Source organism: Pan paniscus, chromosome 7, assembly GCF_029289425.2.
Source record: "Pan paniscus chromosome 7, NHGRI_mPanPan1-v2.0_pri, whole genome shotgun sequence".
NCBI classification, from domain to species: Eukaryota; Metazoa; Chordata; class Mammalia; order Primates; family Hominidae; genus Pan; species Pan paniscus.
This window is the reverse complement of record NC_073256.2, coordinates 123473583-123498324: the sequence shown is the minus strand read 5'-3', so window position 1 is coordinate 123498324 and position 24742 is coordinate 123473583. Positions and strand designations below refer to the sequence as shown.

General features: G+C 37.4%; 1 long non-coding RNA gene across 1 annotated transcript; it reads left to right on the top strand.

Moving 5' to 3' along the window:
- Positions 1 to 6236: 6236 nt before the first annotated feature.
- LOC117981483 (uncharacterized) lies at positions 6237 to 7108 on the top strand. Its single transcript, XR_004673028.2, has 3 exons — positions 6237 to 6306; positions 6779 to 6892; positions 7007 to 7108. It is a non-coding gene; the product is annotated as an uncharacterized LOC117981483 (long non-coding RNA).
- Positions 7109 to 24742: the final 17634 nt, after the last annotated feature.

Sequence of the window (24742 nt, the reverse complement as noted above, 5' to 3'; positions counted from 1 at the left end):
CCCCTTCCTGTGTCCATGTGATCTCATTGTTCAATTCCCACCTATGAGTGAGAATATGCGGTGTTTGGTTTTTTGTTCTTGCGATAGTTTACTGAGAATGATGGTTTCCAATTTCATCCATGTCCCTACAAAGGACATGAACTCATCATTTTTTTATGGCTGCATAGTATTCCATGGTGTATATGTGCCACATTTTCTTAATCCAGTCTATCACTGTTGGACATTTGGGTTGGTTCCAAGTCTTTGCTATTGTGAATAATGCCGCAATAAACATACGTGTGCATGTGTCTTTATAGCAGCATGATTTATAGTCATTTGGGTATATACCCAGTAATGGGATGGCTGGGTCAAATGGTATTTCTAGTTCTAGATCCCTGAGGAATCACCACACTGACTTCCACAATGGTTGAACTAGTTTCCAGTCCCACCAACAGTAACAGTAAAAGTGTGCCTATTTCTCCACATCCTCTCCAGCACCTGTTGTTTCCTGACTTTTTAATGATTGCCATTCTAACTGGTGTGAGATGATATCTCATAGTGGTTTTGATTTGCATTTCTCTGATGGCCAGTGATGATGAGCATTTTTTCATGTGTTTTTTGGCTGCATAAATGTCTTCTTTTGAGAAGTGTCTGTTCATGTCCTTTGCCCACTTTTTGATGGGGTTGTTTGTTTTTTTCTTGTAAATTTGTTTGAGGTAATTTACAGATTCAATGCCATCCCCATCATGCTACCAATGACTTTCTTCACAGAATTGGAAAAAACTACTTTAAAGTTCATATGGAACCAAAAAAGAGCCCGCATCGCCAAGCCAATCCTAAGCCAAAAGAACAAAGCTGGAGGCATCACGCTACCTGACTTCAAACTATACTACAAGGCTACAGTAACCAAAACAGCATGGTACTGGTACCAAAACAGAGATATAGATCAATGGAACAGAACAGAGCCCACAGAAATAACGCCGCATACCTACAACTATCTGATCTTTGACAGACCTGAGAAAAACAAGCAATGGGGAAAGGATTCCCTATTTAATAAATGGTGCTGGGAAAACTGGCTAGCCATATGTAGAAAGCTGAAACTGGATCCCTTCCTTACACCTTATACAAAAATCAATTCAAGATGGATTAAAGATTTAAACGTTAGACCTAAAACCATAAAAACCGTAGAAGAAAACCTAGGCATTACCATTCAGGACATAGGCATGGGCAAGGACTTCATGTCCAAAACACCAAAAGCAATGGCAACAAAAGCCAAAATTGACAAATGGGATCTAATTAAACTAAAGAGCTTCTGTACAGCAAAAGAAACTACCATCAGAGTGAACAGGCAACCTACAACATGGGAGAAAATTTTCGCAACCTACTCATCTGACAAAGGGCTAATATCCAGAATCTACAATGATAAATGTTTTTTTGTGCACTTGTAAAGAATGTTCATTCTGGGCTGGGTACAGTGGGTCACACCTATAATCCCAGCACTTTGGGAGGCCGAGGTGGTCAGATCCCTTGAGGTCAAGAGTTATAGACCAGCCTGGCCAACATGGTGAAACCCCGTCTCTACTAATAATACAAAAATTAGCCGGGCGTGGTGGCACACCCCTGTAATCCCAGCTACTTGGGAGGCTGAGGCAGGAGAATTGCTTGAACCTGGGAGGCAGAGGTTGCAGTGAGCTGAGATAGGGCCACTGCACTCCAGCCTGGGAAACAGAGCAAGGCTCTGTCTCAAAGAAAAAAAAAGAAAGAAAAAGAAAAAAGAAAAGAGCAAAAAAAGAACATTCATTCAGCTTCTGCTATTTTGGGTAGAATGTTCCATGAGTGTCAAATAGGTAAATTTATTCACGTCTGGATTATTCTTAGTACCACACTATTTCTGGTTTTCTCAATTTTATAAATTTCATTTGTATTGATGTTTTTAATTTCTACAACATTGGTATCTTCTCTTTAAGTTATTATGTACGGTGACATATAGCTCCCTCTGGTGACTAAATTAAAACTTTCATATTTCTAAAATCACTTGTTGTAATGTTTAGAGGAATATATTTAGTAAAAAATAAATACTTCAGAGGTTACAAATTCTTTTTAAATATTTCCAGCCAAATAAATGTAAAGTATTACAAATAATAAAACTTTATGAGGTATATTATATATATATCATATTATATATAATGCCTAACTATATATATATAATTAGAAAGTCATTTTTATAAATATAGGGGTATAAGTAATTATATCATTTTTCTGTTCTTCTTGTGAGTTCACATATTGCCTAAAACTTTTATGCAGAAACTGAAAGATGGGTCCCTTTGGCACAAATACAACAAACTAATCAACCATAACCCCTACTCTATGTCTACCGAGGTGATATACACTCTTAATTACCAAAACCAATTATTCCACTTGTAGTAACTGAATATTCATTATGTGCTGCTTTGAGTTGAATTGTGTCCCTCAAAAATTCATATGTTAAATTTCTAACCCCTAGGACCTCAGAATGTGACCTTATTTGGAGCTGGGTTCTGATATAATTTGGCTGTGTCCCCATCCAAATCTCATCTTGAATTGCAGTTCCCATAATTCCTATGTGTTGTGGGAGGGACCTGGTGGGAGGTAATTGAATCATGGGAGCAGTTTCTCTTATGCTATTCTCATGACAGTAAGTTCTCATGAGATCTGATGATTTTATAAGGGGTTTCCCCATTCGTTCAGCTCTCATTCTTCTCCTTCCTGCCACCCTGTGAAGAAGGACTTGTTTGCTTCCCCTTCCACCATGATTGTAAGTTTCCTGAGGCCTCCCCAGCCATGCTTAACTGTGAATCAATTAAACATTTTCCTTTATAAATTACCCAGTCTCGGGTATGCCCTTATAGCAGAATGAGAACAGACTAATACAAGTTCTTTACCAAATTATAATAAGGTCATTAGAACTGGCTGTAAGCCAATATGACTGGTTCCTTACAAACAGGAAAAAATTGAAGACAGACTCTAATATACAAGAAGAAAACCCTGTGAACATGAAGATGGCCATCTATAAGCCAAGAAAAGAGGCCTGAAACAAAACCTTCTCTCACAGCTCTTATATTTTAAAATAATGTAAGCAAAATTTCTCTTGCAGTTGTATTTGAATAAGATTTCTCAGATTAATTTTTTCTAGGTCAGAGTTGCTTTCTTTTCTTAGATTTCACTATATGTGTGATCATGAACTTGTACTTTAAATTTATTTTCTATAACTTAATATACCCAGAATTGATGAATAAATCTTAATTACTAATGATGAGAAATCCAAAAATGCTTATGGCCTTTAGGAAAGCTCAGTTTCAAGAAGCACAGCCGTTTCACATTATTAAAGTTTATGCCCTCAGAGTAAGGTTTTTTTGTTTGGCAGAAACAGCCTAACATTGCTTCTTGGAGAACATCAGAGATTCAGGTATAAATGATAGAGTTACAGCAAAGATCCTTTCTTTTTTTACTTTTGCATCTGGAGTCCCCATTAAGTACTGAAGAAGATAGGGCCCAAACTGGTCCAACAGTTCTCAAAATAGAAGCTACTATTTAAGGGAGCTGAGCCATGTTGAAGACCATAGGTTGAGTATCAGAGTTTAGTTTTGCTCCTTAAGCAGATCTGGCCATAACTTTTTGGATTTCCATTCTTTACTATTCCTGTGTTTCCTGTATATTATTTCTTAATTCTGCATGCAAATATTTCTTAACTAAACACGGTTCCTAATGTTCCATGTTTTTAGTTTTGTGTACTGCATTTTAAACAGATGGAATTTCTTCTAGTTATTTTTATAGAGAACAGAAGAGACTAGGGGAATTAAAATTCCTATATTGGATATGCATTTCAAGTTGCTTTGATTCTCGCAGGTGCTTTAGAGAGAGTTATAAATTCCTCTTCATAGCTAGCTCTTCTGCATCCTACTTACAGATCAATATTCATAGCTGGTTCTCTCATGTTCTTGTAGACCAATAAGTGAAGCTCTCAGGCATACTAACCTCTTGGCATAATCAGCTTCTCATTCAAACATGCCATCTGTGCTCCACCAGGGACATCCTTCTCTCATGAAACTGGCAATAGTGACAAAGTTCATTTGAATTCCCAGTACTCATAATCATCATGAAGTTTGAGTTACCCTTTTGGTAAATATGGCCTCTACTTGGAAAACTCCTATTGTCTGCTATAGTGCTTCAAGGTTTACATTCGTTTTCTATGCCAGGAAAAGAATACCTTGTGATAGTTCTCTTAAACCTCTGATTATGTTACAGTGTTTTTCTGTGGTCCCCCAAACAGGCTTCTTCCATACCATCAGGCTCTTTCACATAAATCCATCAACATGGAACTGAAGGCAATTGGATAGAAATCTCAACAGGAGCTGTCAGGGCCATTCCTTAATCAGATTTACAGGTTGCTACCGAACAGCATGAGACAGTCGTTCTCTGCCCAGAGATTAAGTACGATCTGCTTAGAGGTGATGTGCAGGGGAGCATCACAGTCGCCTGTGAAAACATGCTAAATCATCAGAGGTTTATTTTCTCCTCTAACCTCTGAAAACAACAAAACAAACAGGTGAGCTTAAATAACAGGCCAGCACCCTTATTAGTTCTAAGTGTATTTCAGAATAGGTTAGGATGCTGCTGTTAAAAAATGTCTCAATCTATTTTGAAGTTAAAGATACAATGGATTCCAATTGAGTTTCTTGTTTGTTATTGTTATTTGTTTGTTTCTGTTGTTGTTTCTGTATTTACTAAGGAATAAACTACTAAAATGCTGCTGAGAAAAAGGTTTCTCTTGGCTGGGGTTTTAAATCTCTCAATATTTCAAGGGAAAATTTTAAAAATGCTACCAGTTATAGGAATGGGAGATTAACCTCCTTGGATAGTCCACAGAAAAGTAGAAAAGATTAGTCAATTAGGAGGAGACATTCTATTTTGTTTTTTCTCAGTGACATAAGCAATTATCTTTTGGTTTCGTAAATTTTTCTCCATTTGTAAAGCAATGAAGTCTTCATATCTCCACTGTAAACAAGCTTAACATTTCCTTGTTAATCAAATGCTTATCACCTCTATGATGTCACATTTATGCTTGGTTTCAAAGATTTCATATTAGGAGTCTACAAAAGCTTTCATCCATATTTTTTCTTAAAAGTTCTCAACTTTAATAAAAACTGAGTATGTGGTTTGGTTTATTGCTGTCACTGCCAGCTGATATTTGGTCAGAAAATATTCATTGATCCATTCCAAAATATTGAATAAGTACCTATTAAATGTCAAGTGATATATGAGACATTGATGCTGTAGAGGAAAAGCAGATATAGAAATATGCAAAATTAGGTTAGACATGGTGGCTCACACCTGTAATCCCAGTGCTTTGTGAGGCCAAGGCTGGAGGATCCCTTGAGGCCAGGAGTTAGAGACCAGCTTGGGCAACATAGTGAGACCCCATCTCTACAGAAAGCAAAAATAAAAAGAAATTAGCTGAGCATGGAGGTGTGCTCCTGTGGTCCTAACTACTTGGGAAGCTGAGGCAGGAGGATCACTTGAGTCCAGGTGTTTGAGGCTGCAGTGAGCTATGATAGTGCCACTGCATTCCAGCCTGGGTGAAAGAGTGAGACTTGAGTCCAGGTGTTTGAGGCTGCAATGAGCTATGATAGCGCCACTGCATTCCAGCCTGGGTGAAAGAGTGAGACCCTGCCTCAAAGAAAAAAAAAAGAAATATGCAAAATTATTCTTAGTATATGTGTTTGTTATTTTATAAATCAGATATTTTTAGAAAAAAAGGGTGTGTAAATCAAACTTTATAAATAGAATTATTTAAAATATGAAAACATATCTCACATACATACATAGCATATATACGTTATATATATCTATGTTATACAGATGCGCACACACACATATACACACCTAGTATTAGGTAATAGGCAACTTATACCTTTGTATCTAATTCTCTTTCTGTATATAATATATATAACCTCCCAAATTAGATTATTGAAACCATCTCTATAAACTTTATAAAATCAATCAGGGAGAAAGGAGCAAGAGAAACAAAAATAAATAAAGTGTACAGTACATTCAGCATTAATCATTAGGTCAGCTTACTCTCTGGCCTACTTCCTCATAGTTGTTTGGTGCTTATTGTCCTAGAATCTTACAGACCCAGATTATAGTTCCCTTAACTGCTGTAAAGATAACAACTTGAGCATTATAAAACGTCAAGTTTTGTCTTTGAAATATTCTTTCAGGTTCCGCATTCTGATGAAACTACCGAAGGACTTTACTGATACCAGCTGGTCTGAAGGACCCCATGAGGTGCTGACTTAACAAAGAAGACAGAATGCAGTTTCCATATCCTGATGATTTCATCCCCCTTGCCTCAACCAAGCAATGACTCCAATTTTCAACCTGTCACCCTCCATGATTCTCTTAAAACCCCCCACCCAGAACCCCACTGGGGAGATGGATTTGAGGGTCTCCTCCCACCTCCTCACTCAACACCCTGTGATTACTAAACTCTTTCTCTGTTGCAAACCCTGCTATTTGAGTGTATTGGTATATTAATGTGCAGCAGGCATATGAACCTCTTTGTCCTATAATATTATAACCTGAACTTCTGAGGATACTTAGAAGAATACCTTAAACATTGTAAGTACTCGTGAAATATTAATAGGTTGATGTAAACACACTGATTCAACTGGAATGTTTCAGTGAAGAAAGGCCAAGTAAGTTGTTTTGTCAGAAAGTCCTCTGCAGATTTCTTAATACATATATTTTCTTTTTCTAGGAGTGCACAGAGAATTTCAACACTGAAGCACTTTTTATATTGCATTGAGATGGAAGCTATACTCACATTCCAAGCCTGAAATAAGAATTCCTATTAGAGACAAAGTACCTACAAGTTAGTTTCCATCCTTAGAATCTTAAATTCTAAGTGTATTTGTTTCCTTAGTTACAGCCACAGAATTGTGGTCAAGTTAGTGAGGGATGGTAACGAACTTTTCTGTGTCTTTAGTTTTGATAACAGAAGAAGAAATAAAGGTGTGCCCTTTTTGAAGAATTCATGTTTGGCAATAGAGGAATTTCTTCCAAGTGAGCTATCAAGCATTGAAGAATGGTATGTGCCTTAATCGTTATATTCTTTACATTGTACATCAGTCTTTTGCATACATATTCGTATTCCCCGCAAGAATATGTGTTGCTAGGGAGTTGGTGTCTATGCCTGGTTTAGCTTTTTGTTCGCATCTTTTAATACACTATTCAATAAGTCTTTGGGGAATAAATAAATAAATAAATCCATGTGTGATTTGGCCTTAAGCTATGGAAGAGGGTCACGGTTGTAACAAAGGCTGGGTTTGGTTTTCTTCCTCAGTGCTCTCATAACAACTCATTATTATAATTACTTAATCTGGTATCTGTCTCATTCAATAGAAAGGGAGATCTTAGGGATCTGGGACTATTTCTTATTTATCTTTTTTTCCCTTTAAAATCCATCACAATGCTTAAAAATAGTTAGAACTGTTTGTGAATGAATGAATGAATATGATTGTTGGCCAACTCTAAGCTCCTGTGAGGTTCTCATGTTAGGTGTCTTTACAGATAATATGTGTTTATTTTCAGAATCTTCATGTTTATCTAGGAAAACTGCCAGTAATTCCTAGAAACCAATTTGTCCAGAGCAAATAGTGATGGACACTACACTTTTGGTTGTCCCGTGCACCAAGTCCAAGGTAAAATTATGAAAGAAAATAAATTCCCAAGCCTGAAAGTAAGTTGACACAATTTTGAAGGTACACAGAATATGAGGTACTAATGGAAATTTAGTTTTAGTTCTCTCATCTAATATAAGCAAAAAACAAAATTCCACAGAAGAAGGATAATTTTGTTTCATATGATGAAAAATAGCTTTGTCTGTATTGCGTCTTGTATAAATATCCTTCAGTATTTAGAGAGACAGAAGATGAACTGCAGTCTTCCTCAGCAGCAAGACAGCATTTCATATCATTTTTTATTTTATATTAATGAATATTTGTGGGTATTTTAGTTCATTTAGTATTGCTATAACAGAATACCGGAGGCTGGGTAATTTATAAAGAAAAATTGTTTATTTAGCTCATGGTTCTGCAGGCTGGGCAGTATAGGAAGTGTGGTGCCTCCTTCTGCTCGGCTTCTGGTGAAGGCTTTTCGTGCCGCATCACAACATGGTGGAAAAGCTCAAAAGGAAAGCAGGCTCATGCAAAGATGCAAAACCCACAGGGGCATCCTGGCTTTATAACAACCCACTCTCACAGGATTCATTCATTCCCATGAGAACTTATTCAGTCTTGCCAGAGCAAGAACTCATTACTGGGAGAAGAGTACCAATCTATTCATGAAGGATCCACCCTCATTATTCAAACACCTCCCACTAGGCTCCATCTCCCCAAAACTGCCACATTAGTGATCAAATTTCAACGTGAGTATTGATGGAGACAAACTCAATCCATAGCACTGGGTTACCTTAAAATGACAGCTCCTACTCCTACTGAATAGCTAGTTATTCCATACACATGTACTATTCATTCATTCTTGGGCAAGAAACTTATAGTCTCAGATTCTCAGTTGCTTCATCTGAAAACAGTTTGTGAAGAATTTATGAGGATTAGCGTTTATCGATGTCAAATATTTAGTGCAATGTCTGGTACATATTTGATGCTTGAAAACTAATAGGTATTTCATCATCATCATCATCAATATCATGAGTCATTATTATAAAAATTTACTTAAAATTTGAAGCAGATTTTAAACTCACAAAATGCAATAAGTAATTCATATTGATAATAGTAAACAAAAATGCCATGGCCTTCCCATGTCTTCTTGCTCTTGATTAGTCAAGGCAATTAATTGATCTATCAATCAGTACCTTAAGTTTAATGGACTCAGAGGGGGACACACATAGTTATACAAGTGCTTACTTTCACTGGGCACCTTGGAAGATTGTATATCATGTAATTCTATTTTAGATACCAAGAAAAATACCGTTTTGAATGAGTCTGCCAATCTTACATTTCTTGAATTGTAGATTTACTTCTGTATTATCAAAATTGGGATGCATTGATTTTACAATTGCTCAGAATATTATGAAAGACTTCACACAATATTAAATAAACAGCACATTTTACTTAGAAAAAAACATAATGAATTATTTAGCAAACATACTGTAAAAAACCCTTATACTTGTGAATAATCAGAGAAATAAAAATACAATATTTTATTTAATATTAATCAACAACAAAATAAAAATGGTTAACAATTTTGTCAAATTTCAAAACTAGTGTTTTAATATATATTACAAATTAGCATAATCTTTTTGGAAAGCAATTTGGCTATAGGCCAAAAGTTACAAAATTTGTCTTCTCTTGACTGAGCAAATGCAGTATGTGGAATATATTCTTAAGAAAATAATTTATTCTAAATCAAAATATACATGGAGAGAATATTCATTGAACTTTTTCTATGCAGTGAAAGTGAAATAATAGCCCTAACAGCCAACACTTATATAATACCCTGCACCGGAGATGTTGGCATTTTCGGTGCTGACATACTCATTTAATCCTCACAAATGTCCTTTTCTCATCTTATTGATAAGGAAAATGAGGCGCAAATTGTTTAAATAACTTGCCACTGAGCAACAGGTATCAGACTGTGGATTTTGTACTCTAAATCAATACACTATTTAGCCTTACCAGTAGAGGCAAAGACTTATGACAGCAATAGAAAAATGGTTATGTAAATGATGATTTTAACTGAACAGAATATTACATAATGATTCAAATGAACTATTATGGAGAATATAAAGCAATTTGGACTTCAGAAAAATTCTACTAAACTACAAAATAATATAGTATAGTCAACTCATTATGGTTGCAACTGTAAAAGATGGCCCTTATGAAAGGCTTAATATATACTAATGTGCAAGGCCAGCCACTTGCACATGAATATTGAGAGATAATTGAAGTAAGATAAACAAGGAATAAGATCTAGACAACTACTAAATCCTATGGTCAGGAAGACAGCAATCTACATAGTCAGTCCCATCTGATGCTGCATGGGCTTCCCACTCAAAGGGCATTTGAACTGAATGATGGAGAACACCTAGCTTCAGAAGTGTGACATGCAGATGGAGGGCGAGTCAGAGACACAGGAAGAATTTTCCTGAAATATCTACCAAAGAAAAGTCCCAGGAGATTGAAACTGGAGCCTTACCCCTATGCAGATAGAGATTGGAGAGCAAGCTCTAGCCTGATGGCTCAAAAGCCGAGCAGGGCTCTTTTTGGTGTCAAAGACTAGGAAACACTTTGAAACCCTAAATGCTCAAGAGATTCCAGCAGAGGTGAGCAGTTGTTGATGGGAGTGGAAGTCAGATAAAATAGGAAGTTAGGCCTCCCTTTGACTGGAGTAATTTCCAAAAATTTTGAGCAATTAAAATTGTAGAACCCCAATAGCTACAGAATCCTTGAGTATGGAGAAGTAGAAGCTGCTCTAAATCCTACTGACCAGAGCCTTAGAAGCTCCTGCTAGCTTTCCAGATTTTGTTCCTATTGGATTCAGGAGAGGGCCAATGGAAGACATGAGTCAGGAGCATCAGATAGCTGAGATGATGCTAGGCCTGCTCAGGGCTTGACAACAATTAAGTAAAATATGAAAAGTAAGGCATTCAATTAAAAGGGTGATAAATTTACAGATATTTTTATTTTATGTATCTTTAATGTCATAGTATTTCTTTTAAAATTTTAAAAAATCTGGTAATTTATGGAAGGTACACTTTAGCAAGACTTTTAGCTGTGCCCTCTAGCTATCTGCTTAGGTTCTTGTAATTGGATGATTTAGACAAGCATTTCCTTTCTCTTTTTCTCTTTCACTGTCTATTCTCTCACACATGGGCACAATGCTATGGCCCCACCACTGAATGTATTTATTCACAGCAGTGCTGGCTATGATGCAGTCTCTCTCAGTGCATTTTTTGCAAAGGTTTATGGTAATATAGTATATTGATCTCCTTCTTAGAGCAATGTCGACAAGTTCGTTCCAAGACAGAGGTCACATGCATGATCCTTCATTAAAATATTAAAAAGCCATGTGTTTCAAAGTTAACAAATATTGACAGGTAGTTAATAATTTTCCTCTTTCTTGTACTTCATGGGATTAGTCATTAACCTCTGACATTCTGTGTAGGAGATTGCAATGGCAGAGAAATCATGTGACATCAGGCCAGGCTGATGTGACTCTGATGGCAAATGATAGCGGGCCTTTCCATCCAACAACAATGTAAATCAGTTGATATAGAAAATGTTGTGTAAATACGTTTGTTCATTTTATCTCTTTCCTCCCTTCCAGTCTCCCTTACCTTCTTCCTTCTCTCCCTTTGTTCATCACTCTCTCTCCCTCCTTTCCTTTCTTCTTTTCTAAAAAATTTTGGAGGAGTTACCTGAAAATAAGTGTTTAGGTATGCTTGTTTAATATTTTAATTATACAAACTTGATGAGTCATTTATTGTTTTAAGTTAACTTAGAAGAACTTTAATGTATGCCAATGTCTTATTCCAATCATAAATTTAAAAATAAGATATGGGATAAAGTGAGAAAAATATTATATTGATTTCTGTTTTGTTTCAGTGTCAAAAAGCAAACTAATGACTGTGTGGTTTCTGACTTTTGGATTTTCTATGGAATTAATTTTAGTCCTATATAACTGTACAGTATGTACATTTAAAAAAAATCTTGGCCACAATTTATAGATTCAAGTTCTAACATTGAACTAGTTTTAGTATAAAGTTTTCACTCAAATGTCACTGGATCATCTTGGGGGTTAAAAGATTTAAGTGAAACTGAAAAAGTACCCCATGTCCCTGACTTCTAGACTTATATTTATTAACCTATAGCAGTTGGCCAAATTTCATTTCTATTAAACCACCCATATTATCTAAATTTTTAAAATTTATCTTCTAAGAAGCAAAATTTAAGTATTGGTTGGATTGTATCCAAAATAAAAGTTGTTCTAGGGGATAGGTAATAGGAAATGAAGAAATCCTACTGTTGAGCTTTGCAAGCATTGTCAAACTACAGTCATAAGGCATAAATAATCTGTCCTTTACTGATGCTGGGCCAGCTTGATGCTAATGAACTTCTTTTCTAAGGCCTTAATCTGTTGCATTTCCTGTGACTCAGCCAATCCTCCCACTCTCTGTTGAAAAGAGTCATGGACCATTTTGGAATCGCTTGCAGTATGCACCCTTTATGCTTTGATGACATCAAAGATAGTTATATTTAGTGACTAAAATGCAAACATTTGCGCGTGGAAGCAGCCACACCACCCCCTTTTAACAAACCAAGACATCGCTTTCCATCAAGCAGCTTTTACTGAATATTCGCTGTGGTCAGACACTTTTCTGAGTACTTATTAACTCTATTAACTTTTTCTGAGTACTTATTAACCCTATTCATTTAATCCTTAGTAACTTTAGGAAGTAGGTGATGGTGATGATGATAATGATGATGATGATTATTATTATTATTTTGAGACAGTGTCTTTCTCTGTCACCCATGCTAGAGTGCAGTGGCATGATCAAAGCTCACTACAACTTTCACTGCCTGCTGCCCCCTCAGGCTCAAGCGATCCTCCCACCTCAGCCTCCCTGGTAGCTGGGACCATAGGCACATGCCACCATGCTGGCTAATTTTTGTATTTTTTTTGTAGAGGCTGTAGAGATGGGGTTTCTCTATGTTGCCCAGGCTGTCTCAAAATCCTGAGTTCAAGCAATGCACCTGCCTCAGCCTCCCAAAGTGCTGGGATTATAGGTGTGAGCCACTGCACCTGGACAGAATTAGACATTACTATTACTCCCATTTTTCTTATGAGTAAACAGAGACACAGAGGTTGAATAATTTGCTCAAGCTCACAGAGGGAAACTGGAGTTCTAAAGCAGGTAATCTGGTGCCAGATTTCCCACATAATAGCCTTGACTCCTATTTGCCCTCTCCTACCCCAGCCATCACCTCCTGGTGCTTTATGTATTATCTGTGCTCTAGCCAAACTGGACTACTTTGCAGTTCTGCAAACACATTCACATTTTTTCCGTTCGAAGTTAGATTCCCTTCCTGTGCACTGCCATTGCCTCCTGTGCTTGCAGTACCTCTGTCTGATTTCTCCATGAGGAATGTATGCCTACCTGCCTTCAAACTAAGGCATTGAGGGGATCTGTGGAAAAATTTTGTAGCTAGGAAAGCATTTTGGAGGCCATTCAGAAGGAAGAGCTACTTTTCTTTACCTTAGAGCTACTTTTCTTTACCTTAGTATCAGCCTGCTCAGTTTGCACAGATGGTTAAGGGGAAGGATACTAGAGAGAAAAATTACAGTAAAGATAGTGTGTTAGTCCGTTTGCATTGCTGTAAGGGAATACCTGAGGCCGGGTAATTTGTAAAGAAAAGAAGTTTATCTTGGCTGATGGTTCTGCAGGCTGTAGAAGAAGCATGGTGCTGGCATCTGCTCCTGTTGAGGGCCTCTGAAGCTTCCAATCACGGCAGAAGGCATAGGGGGAGCAGACCTGTCATATGGTGAGAGTGGGAGCAAGAGAGATGCCAGGCTCCTTTAAACAACCAGCTTGCCCATGAACTGATGGAGTGAGAACTCACTCTTCACCAGGGGGACGGCACTAAGCCATTCATCAGGGATCCTCCCCACCTCGATCACATTTCAACATGACATTGAGATTTGGAGGGGACACACATCCAAACCATATCAGATAGGTAGGATCAGATGTCCCCTACTTTGCTAGGCATTAACCCCTTAGTTGCTTGATAATATGAGGTACAGGATTTGATTGGAGGGGCCAGAGTAAATAAGGGAGCTGTAGAGGAATTTGGGGCAGGGTCTGTTATCAATGGGTATGACATTATTTAACGATGTAAGTAACCAGTAGGTCTCTATCAGTGTGTCCCGGCTAAAGATTCTCAATTGGTTGCATCTTGTGTTAGTGATCTGAATGGAATTCTAAAACTCCCAAATTCTCTCCTTATTTCTCTCCTTTTCCTCTTTAATCACAAATGAAATATGCTTTTGTTTAGTAATAATCCATTCATATTCTTGTCTCGAAGTAGGGGAACCTGGAATTCTTCCCTGTTTAGCCCTACAGAGGAAAATAGATTGAACTCTGATTATTTAATCTTGAAGCCAATATGTATAGGTGTCAAGTTCACAAAACACTTCACATTCTCTGTTCCCTGGTTTTATTTTAACCTCTTTCAGAATTATAATATTCTTTTACTTTCTGTCTTAAAAACATGCTGCTTTACCTTTCTGTTTATGACATTTCTAATGTCATCTGTCAGGCCTGGAAGACTAAGAACTGAAATCCAGATTTTAAAGAATGCCTAACTCAGGTGTGCTGGTCCCAGCTTTGTTTAGTGTGTGCTCCAGGTCCCCTGCACTTTCACCTCCTTAACTACTTCTGCCTTGAGACATCTAGTAGCTGGTGCATCATCCACATTGCTGTCTTTAATACATCATTTCTAGTGGTATTAAGCTATGTTTTTATATCTCTGATCTTAAAACAAATAGTCAAACATGAAGCCCCACATCTTCCAGCTTCTGAATGTCACAGTAAAACATCTCAAAAGAATTGTCATGTCACTCATAGTGTTCACTTCCTCACCTCCCATTCATTCTTTAACTCATTTGAATTTGGTTTCTCTTAGCTTCAATTCATTTGTCAATGACCTCAATGTTCCCTAAATCAATGGGCATTCCTCTCTCATCTTTTACCCAACCTTTCAGCAGCATCCAAAATAGTTTCTTTTGAAGACTCTCTTTTGTGTTTAAGTGACATGCCACCCTCCAAATTTTGTTTCTACTTACTGGCCATGCCTTCTTAGTCTTTGGTTTGCTGGCTTTTCCTCTTTCTTCAATAAAATATTAGAATATATTTTATTCAACTCAATATACAAAAGTACTATCATTTCAACATAATCAATATACAAAATAATTAATAATTAATAAACTATTTTATAATTTTCTTTTGTCCTAAGTTTTTGAGATTTGGTGTAATTTATTTTATTTTTTTGCTTTACTATTATTTTTAATTGACAGATAATAATTGCACATATTTTTGGAGTACAGTGTGATATTTTGATACATGTATACAATGTGTAATGATCAAATCAGGGTAATTAGCACATCCATCACCTTAAACATCTGTCCTTTCTTTATGTTTGAAACATTCAAAATCTACTCTTCTAGCTATCTGAAAATACACAATAAATGGTTGTTAATTATAGTTATTCCATAATGCTGTAGAACACCAGGACTTTTGACATTTAAAGATTAGTGTACCTCTGGTCAAATTCTGTACTTTTCATACTTATTTTCTCTCACTTAAACTTTCACCTGCCTGACTAGCAAGCTTAAGTTAAATAGAACCACATGAAACTGATGTCTTTGTAAGTAAAAATCAGGTGAATAGCAGCAATTTATTGATTCAACCTAATATTTCCAACCAAGAGCTCTCCTCTGCACTACATATCTAACTGTTTATCCAACACCTTTATTGAATGTCTAATAGATATCTGAAACAAAACTTTCAAAACGGAATTTATGTACCTATTCATCTGCTCAAGTCCAAGTTTTCTCTATGTTATTCAATGCCACCATCTAAGAGTCATCCTTAATTTATGTATTTTCCTTATCTCAAAAATGCAATCAATCACCTAGTCCTTTTTCTTCTTTTACAAATTTATATGTTGGGTTTCTAGGTCTACTCTAAGCTGCTCTAGTCCAAGTGACCTGTGTCTTGACTAAACACTGTAATAACTCTGTTTTTTCTGTTCCTTTCACACCCCCTCTGCTATACAATCTCCATATAGCAACCAGAGTGATCACTTGGAAATATATATCACACTTTCGTGCTAAACAAACAAGCAAGCAAACAAAAAATAGCAGCAACAAAAATACCTCTTCAGAGGCTTCCCAATGTATTTGGAATCGTCCAATCCTTACCATGGTTCTTACCACGGGTTGGCAAATGATACCCTGCAGGTTGTGTTGGTTTCACTGTCTGTTTTTGTAAATAATTTTTTTAGACACAGCCATGCTCATTCATTTATGTATTATGTATGGATGCTTCTGTACTACAATGACAGATTGAGTCATTGCAACAGGGAATGTCTGGGCTGCAAAGCCTATAATATTTGCTATCTGAGCCTTTATGGAAAATATCTGCTGATCTCTTGTTTATTCTCTACAATCTAAGTCCTATCTAGCTCTGAACTCGTGTCTAGCCATTCTGCCCTTAGCTCATTTACATCTTTTCCTACAAAGGCCTTATTCCCATTACAGGACAAGGCCTAGTAATTTACTGCCATAAAGAATTTCCTTGCATCTGGTCTTCCTTCTACAGGAAATGCTCTCTTTCTGGATCTTTGATTGGCTGCTACTTTCTCATTATCTAGCTTTCATCTCCTTGGAGAGAGGTATTACTTGACATTCAATCTAATGTTGCCCCTAATTCCCTTCTGTATATCATTGTGCTCTTTAAAATTTCCTACACAGCATTTATCACAGTCAGCAATTATCTTTAAGTTTTTGCTAACCTTTTCTCTTTCTTTCCCTCTAGAAGCTCCATGAAACAGGAATGTTTTCTTCCTTATTCATTTGCTCCACTCCAGCAACTCACACAGACTTATACATTATATGTGCTCAGTAAATATTTATAAATGAATGAATGTGACCATTGTCTTTGGTTTCCCAGATGGGTCTCTACCATAAACTTTCCTACCAGGCACACTTCTGAGCACCTGCAGCTAACATTTCTGCTCCTACTGAAGATTGCTTGCAGTTCTCTGGACACCACAAGAGCATTTTGTCCTCTCGACTCCTCTGGGTAGCAGAAACTACGCTATTCCAAGTAAAATTAAGGACACTGTCATGCTCCTCACTTTATTATTATAATTTTCCACCTGGGTCTTGAAGCAGTGTTATTAATGCCACTGTGTTTTATAGTGTTTTTCATAAAACACATTTTTCACTTTCTATCCCTAGCCCCTAACCTCAGCAAAACTTATTATCAGCCTTGTCCAGAATAGGGATAAATTCAAATGACAAGCACATGCTGCCCAAGTTCAGAACTGACTTTCATCCTGATGATTAAAGTTTTGTCCTTTTGTTAGGGTTGTCCTATTGAGCCCCTTTTCCTTAGAATGAGTGTTCATCAGGAAGCTTCCTTAAGGATTTCTGTAAATAGTATTCTATTGATTCTGCATCAGTAGTGTAAGGAATCCCTTCCTTTTGCAAACACATATTAAATCCCTGTTGTATGAAGCTCTGATTTAAATGCTAAGAATAAATTGTTAAATCTGATACATATGGAATTTACAGTTTAGTGGGTTATCTTAGCTCTGGTGTGTCCAAACATCTTTGAGTCTCAGTTTCCTTATTTGTAACTTGGTATAATGTCATCTACACTGAAAGTTCATTGTAAAGATTAAATGACCTTATAAATATAAAGCACCTAACACAGCATCCTATACAATGTAGGTACTCAGGAAATTTATCCACTATGTGGTTTGCAAATGAGAAATAAATACTAGCAATGAAGTAATACTTCCCATATATTCCTACTGATAGTGACAGGAGGCAGCCAAATGCGTAGGCAGATGGGGTGGGTACCCAATAAAACCCCACCTCCAAGATGAAGACAGTTTAAAGCCTGAAAGCCAAGCTACAAGTTGAATCCTTGGACCAGATTGAGAACTTGTTTTCCTCTTTGGCATGCTTTCCTCTGATTGATTCCCACCCTTCACTTATTTTACATATATCTACCCTTTCCTAATTGGTTTTCTACACTGTTGTGCCCACCTTTGACTGATGCCTTCGCTTTAATCTTTTTTTGCAAACTCACAAACCAATCAGCACACACTCCCCATCCTGTGCCTATAAAGACCCCACCTCAGTCGTTGGAGGGGGAAATGGTCTACCTTCTCCCCTTCTGAAGAGATGGGCTGACTTCAGGGAAGAGACAACCTGACTTCCGGGAAGGTGACCTGCCCTTCCTGTCCCCTCTCCAGCTCCCCTCTCTACTGAGAGCTGTTTTCATCACTCAATGAAATTCTCCACCTTCACCATCCTTCAGCTATCTGTTTGATCTCATTCTTCTTGGATGCCATGCAAGAGCTGTCACACTGGCCCTTTGCCCTCACCAGTGGAGGACAGCTGCCCCACGCAATGAGGCAAGAGGCCAACTGAGTTGCTAACACACCACCATTCATGGACAGCAGAACTAAAGGAGCACTGTAACACCTCATCTGGGGCTTCAGGGTTGTGGGTACCCCCACATGGGCACTGCTTCATTCTCCTTGAGGCAACACACCCGTTTTGGCCATGGGTCCCAAACGGAGTTTGCTCCTGTGTTGGCACCCAGGACAGCCAGCCGGGTCTTGCACTCGCTTTTTAGTACCTGGTCTGGCCGCAGGCCCCACACAGAGCTTGTTCCTGTGTTGGCCAGATCCGCACTCATTGGCTCATGTGCTCCCTCCTGCAAGGAGTTGAGCTCAGGACAAGTAGAGGGGGTGCCTCTGCTGGGAGTTGGGCGAAGGTGCTGAGAAAATTCCTGCATCACTACCATTATCAATTTTTCCACTCAGGTTATACCTCAATATGATGCATTAGGAAGGACAAAACTTCTAACATTCAAACTGTGTAGCTTTTAGGTAACTATTGTTCTAGGACTAGGAGAGAGTTATTTAGTAGCATTACATTACATTATTTAGTAACATTTAAAATCAAAATTATAATGTTAGAGTACCCCCAAAATATTTTTGCAATGGATACATGATTGGTTAAAGCATATTATTTTTAACGTATTTGCCTATCGTGCTGGTGTACCTACTCTGAAGTTATCGGTGATCAAACAAGGCAACTAGGACTTCAGAGACTGAGTCCACAAGCTCCAAGAGAACAGAAAAATCCGATTAGGAGAGCCTTACGTTTGGCTGTATTCCATCTCAGCACTTCCACCCAGTGCATTTACTATGTGATGTCCTGCACCAAAAAAATTGTTTAGAGCCTGTTGCAGTATCACTGGACTGGGTGAAGAAGGAAAAAACAACCTAAACAAAACAAAATAGCAGGAGCAACAACAAAACTGAAGTTCAGTGCAACCAAGGCAGGCAGGATTTGAGTAGCGAAGGTGTTAGACAAAAGTGAATCACTAAGCAATGAGCCCAGCACTGCACAAAATTTCCCGTTAGGTTATTTCCTGATTCCTAAGCTGTTTGTATATGGAGCAGGATTCTAGAAACCAACTAAACAGCAGCTTAGGCAATCTCATTGTGCTGGAGATTTCAAGTCCTACTAATGAGGAGTTGCCTTGAGACCCCACATAATCAGAGCATCTCAAACCCTGATTTCATCAGAGATTGATTGTTTGTACTCTATTTTCCTGGCAAAGAAAAGTATATCACATTGTGAGGAAGATAAATATGTCTAGTGCCTTAAAATGTTTTCTGCCAAAATGTCTGGCATTTAATTCAAAATTACTATGTCTTCCACGAAACAGGACCAAAATGACTAAATGTCTAATATTTTCAAAGAAATGATAAAGGTAGTAAAGAAATTCTAATAAGGAAAGGACACATGTTGCAATTGTTAGTTGACAACGGAAAAGAATCATAAAAGAATGTAGACTAATATACTAAAAACATACAAATATACAACAATAATTAATTTAAAATAAATCAAGAAATATGGGAAAGGGTAATGGATAGAATATTTATGTATGGTACATTGAAATCATGATCTATCAGTACTTATGTAAAAGAAATAAAAAAGATGGAAAAATATGAACCATATAGACACTAACCAAAAGATAGCTCGTATACCTATTATACTATCAGACAAAGTAGACTTTAAGGCTAGATGTATTACTAGATAGGCAGAACATTTATTGTCTATCTATAGAGAAGACAGATTTTTGTGGCTATATACCTACCAGACAAAGAACGCTTCACAGCAAGAACAATAAAGAAACTTAAAGAGGTATTTCATAATGATAAAAGGTCAATTCAGTAAGAAGATAAAAGCAATTTTAAATTTGAATGTACCTGAAAACATAACCTCAAAATATATAAAGCAAAGACTGGCAGAGTATAAAGAGAAAAATAAATATTCACAATCATCTGGCTGGAAATTTTAACACTAATTTCAAGAACTCTTAGACCAAGAAGATAAAATATCAGTAGTAAACCCTGTTAATGACATATTACTCTTTTTTAAAATTGCTGATTTTGATTTCTGAAATAATTTGTTTAGAATTTCTTATCTAAGTTAATGAAATATTTTGATTTATGGTATTCTTTTTTTGTAGTACCTTTGTCAGATGTTGGTATTAAGACTATGCTGACCTCATAAAATGACTTGGGAACTAGAGTTCTTTAGCAGTGTTCTTATAAGACTGGTACTATTTCTTCCTTAAATGTTGGAAGATGTTTCAGTGAAGTAATCTGAGTTAGCATTTTCTCGTGGATGGGTTTACTTTTTAGTGATAGATTCAGTTTATTTAATACAAATAGTAGTATTAAGATAACTCAATTTCTTTTTGTATCAGTTCTGCTAAGTTGACTTTTCAGGGAATGTATCCATTTTATACTTTTAAAACTTATTATCATAACATGGTTTGTATATCACACATGGTTATTGTATTTAATGTCTATAGAATCTGTTGTGATGTTTCCCATTTTAGTCCTTGTATTGAACCTTTCTTCTTGATTAGTGTTTCCAGGCATTAATCAATTTATTAGACATGTAAGATGCCAAATGTTTAGATATATTTGTTAACTATTGCACTGATTTCTAATTTTATCTTTATTATTTTCTTCTAATTAGGTTTACTTGCTTTTTTGATCTTCTTGAAAATGATGCTTACATTGTTGGTTTTTAGACTTTTTTCTCTTCTAATAGAGATACTTAAAACTATTAATTTTTCTCCAAGCATAGTTTTAAGGTGCTATATTTTCATTAACATGCACTTTAAATTATTTTCTAATTTTCATGTGGTTCCTTTATTGAACCATGGACAACTTAGGACAACATCGTTTAATGTCCAATTTTAGAAAAATATTTTAGTTACTATTATACTCATTTCTAGCTTGATTATAGTGATTAGATAATATGTTCTGTAGGATTTTAAGTCTTTGAAATTTGTTGAGACTTGCTTTATGGCCAAACATAAATATTTCATATATACTTACAAAGAATGTGTATTTTTCCATAGTTGTTTACAGTCCCTTATATATTAGGTAAAGAGTGTAATTAAAATTACAATGTTCAAGGTACGTTTTTATTTCTTGACCTTGGTGGTAATTCCATGAATGCTTGCTTATAATTTTAATTAAATTGTTCATTTATGTTTCATGTACTTTTCAACATATTTCTAGGTAAAAAGATATAATTTTTAAAAAAGAATGTGAAATAATATCAGAGTATATTGTGAAGAGTAGGGATTAAATCAGTAACACGGCTGCTATGGTATGAATGTGTCCCCTCCAAAATTCAGGTGTTGCCAATGGATAGTATTAAAAGTTGGGGTCTTTAAGAAGTGAATTGGCAATGAGGGCTTTTTCCTCATTAATGGAATTAAGGCCTTTTTTCTTCTTTTTTAAATTATATTTTAAGTTCTAGGGTACATGTGCACAATGTGCAGATTTGTTACTTATGTATACATGTGCCGTGTTGGTGTGCTGCACCCATTAACTCGTCCATTAACATTAGGTATATCTCCTAATGCTATCCCTCCCCCTTCCCCCCACCCAACGACAGGCCCCAGTGTGTGATGTTCCCCACCCTGTGTCCAAGTATTCTCATTGTTCAATTCCCACCTATGAGTGAGAACATGTGGTGTTTGGTTTTCTGTCCTTGAGTTAGTTTGCTCAGAATGATGGTTTCCAGCTTCATCCATGTCCCTACAAAGGACATGAACTCATCCTTTTTTATGGCTGCGTAGTATTCCATGGTGTATATGTGCCACATTTTCTTAATCTAGTCTATTGTTGATGGACATTTCGGTTGGTTCCAAGTATTTGCTACTGTGAATAGTGCCGCAATAAACATACATGTGCATGTGTCTTTAGAGCAGCATGATTTGTAATCTTTTGGGTATATATCCAGTAATAGGATGGCTGGGTCAAATGATGTTTCTAGTTCTAGATCCTTGAGGAATCGCCACACTGTCTTCCACAGTGGTTGAACTAGTTTACAATCCCACCAACAGTGTAAAAGTGTTCCTATTTCTCCACATCCTCTCCAGCACCTGTTGTTTCCTGACTTTTTAATGATCGCCATTCTAACTGGTGTGAGATGGTATTTCATTGTGGTTTTGATTTGCATTTCTCGGATGACCAGTGATGATGAGCATTTTTTCATGTGTCTTTTGGCTGCATAAATGTCTTCTTTTGAGAATTGTCTGTTCATATCTTTCACCAACTTTTTGATGTGGTTGTTTGATTTTTTTCTTGTAAATTTGTTTAAGTTCTTTATAGATTCTGGATACTAACCCTTTGTCAGATAGGTAGATTGTAAAAATTTTCTCCCATTCTTTAGGTTGCCTGTTCACTCTGATGGTAGTATCTTTTGCTGTGCAGAAGCACTTTAGTTTAATTAGATCCCATTTGTCTATTTTGGCTTTTGTTGCCATTGCTTTTGGTGTTTTAGTCATGAAGTCCTTGCCCATGCCTATGTCCTGAATGGTACTGCCTAGGTTTTCTTCTACGGTTTTTATGGTTTTAGGTTTAACATTTAAGTCTTTAATCCATCTTGAATTAATTTTTGTATAAGGAGTAAGGATGGGATCCAGTTTCAGCTTTCTACATATGGCTAGCCAGTTTTCCCAGCACCATTTATTAAATAGGGAATCCTTTTACCATTTCTTGTTTTTGTCAGGTTTGTCAAAGATCAGATAGTTGTAGATGTGTGGTATTATTTCTGAGGGCTCTGTTCTGTTCCATTGGTCTATATCTGTTTTGGTACCAGTACCATGCTGTTTTGCTTACTGTAGCCTTGTAGTATAGTTTGAAGTCAGGTAGCATGATGCCTCCAGCTTCTCACTGGGGCTTGTTGGACAGTGGGTGCAGCCCACGGAGTGTGAGCTGAAGCAGGGTGGGGCATTGCCTCACCTGGGAAGCACAGGGGGTTGGGGAATTCCCTTTCCTAGCCAAGGAAAGCCATGACAGATGGTACCTGGAAAACCGGGACACTCCCACCCTAATACTGCACTTTTCCAGTGGTCTTAGCAAATGGCAGACCAGGCAATTTTATTGCAGGCCTGGCTCAGAGGGTCCCACGCCCATAGAGCCTCACTCACCGCTTGCACAGCAGTCTGAGATCAAACTGCAAGGCAGCAGTGAGGCTGGGGGAGGGGTATCCGCTATTGCTGACGCTTGAGTAGGTAAATAAAGCAGCCAGGAATCTCGAACTGGGTGGATCCCACCACAGCGCAAGGAGGCCTGCCTGCCTGCCTCTAGACTTCACCTCTGGCGGCAGAGCATAGCTGAACAAAAGGCAGCAGAAACTTCTGCAGAATTAAACATCTCTGTCTGACAACTTTGAAGAGAGTAGTGGTTCTCCCAGCAGAGTTTGAAATCTGAGAACAGACAGACTGCCTCCTCAAGTGGGTTTCTGACCCCCGAGTAGCCTAACTGGGAGACACCCCCCAGTAGGGGCTGACTGACACCTCATAGAGTTGGGTGCCTCTCTGAAACAAAGCTTCCAGAGGAAGGATCAGGCAGCAACATTTGCTGTTCTGCAATATTCTGTTCTGCAGCCTCCGCTGGTGATACCCAGGCAAACAGGGTCTGGAGTGACCTCCAGCAAACTCCAACAGATCTGCAGCTGAGGGTCCTGACTGTTAGAAGGAAAACTAACAAACAGAAAGGACATCCACACCAAAACCCTATCTGTACATCACCATCATCAAAGACCAAAGGTAGATAAAACCACAGAGATGGGGAGAAACCAGAGCAGAAAAGCTGAAAATTCTAAAAATCAGAGCACCTCTTCTCCTCCAAAGGAATGCAGCTCCTTGCCAGCAACAGAACAAAGGTGGATGGAGAATGACTTTGATGAGTTGACAGAAGTAGGCTTCAGACAATTGGTAATAACAAACTTCTCTGAGCTAAAGGAGGATGTTCGAACCCATTGCAAAGAAGCTAAAAACCTTGAAAAAAGATTAGACCAATGGCTAACTAGAATAAACAGTGTAGAGAAGACCTTAAATGACCTGATGGAACTGAAAGCCATGGCACGGGAACTATGCGATGCATGCACAAGCTTCAGTAGCCAATTCAATCAACTGGAAGAAAGGGTATCAGTGATTGAAGACCAAATGAAAGAAATGAAGTGAGAAGTGAAGTTTAGAGAAAAAAGAGTAGAAAGAAATGAACAAAGCCTCCAAGAAATATGGGACTATGTGAAAAGTTCAAATCTACGTCTGATCAGTGTACCTGAAAATGACGGGAAGAATGGAGCCAAGTTGGAAAACACTCTTCGGGATGTTATCCTGGAAAACTTCCCAAACCTAGCAAGGCGGGTCAACATTCAAATTCTGGAAATACAGAGAATGCCACAAAGATACTCCTCAAGAAGAGCAACTCCAAGACACATAATTGTCAGATTCACCAAAGTTGAAATGAAGGAAAAAATGTTAAGGGCAGCCAGAGAGAAAGGTCAGGTT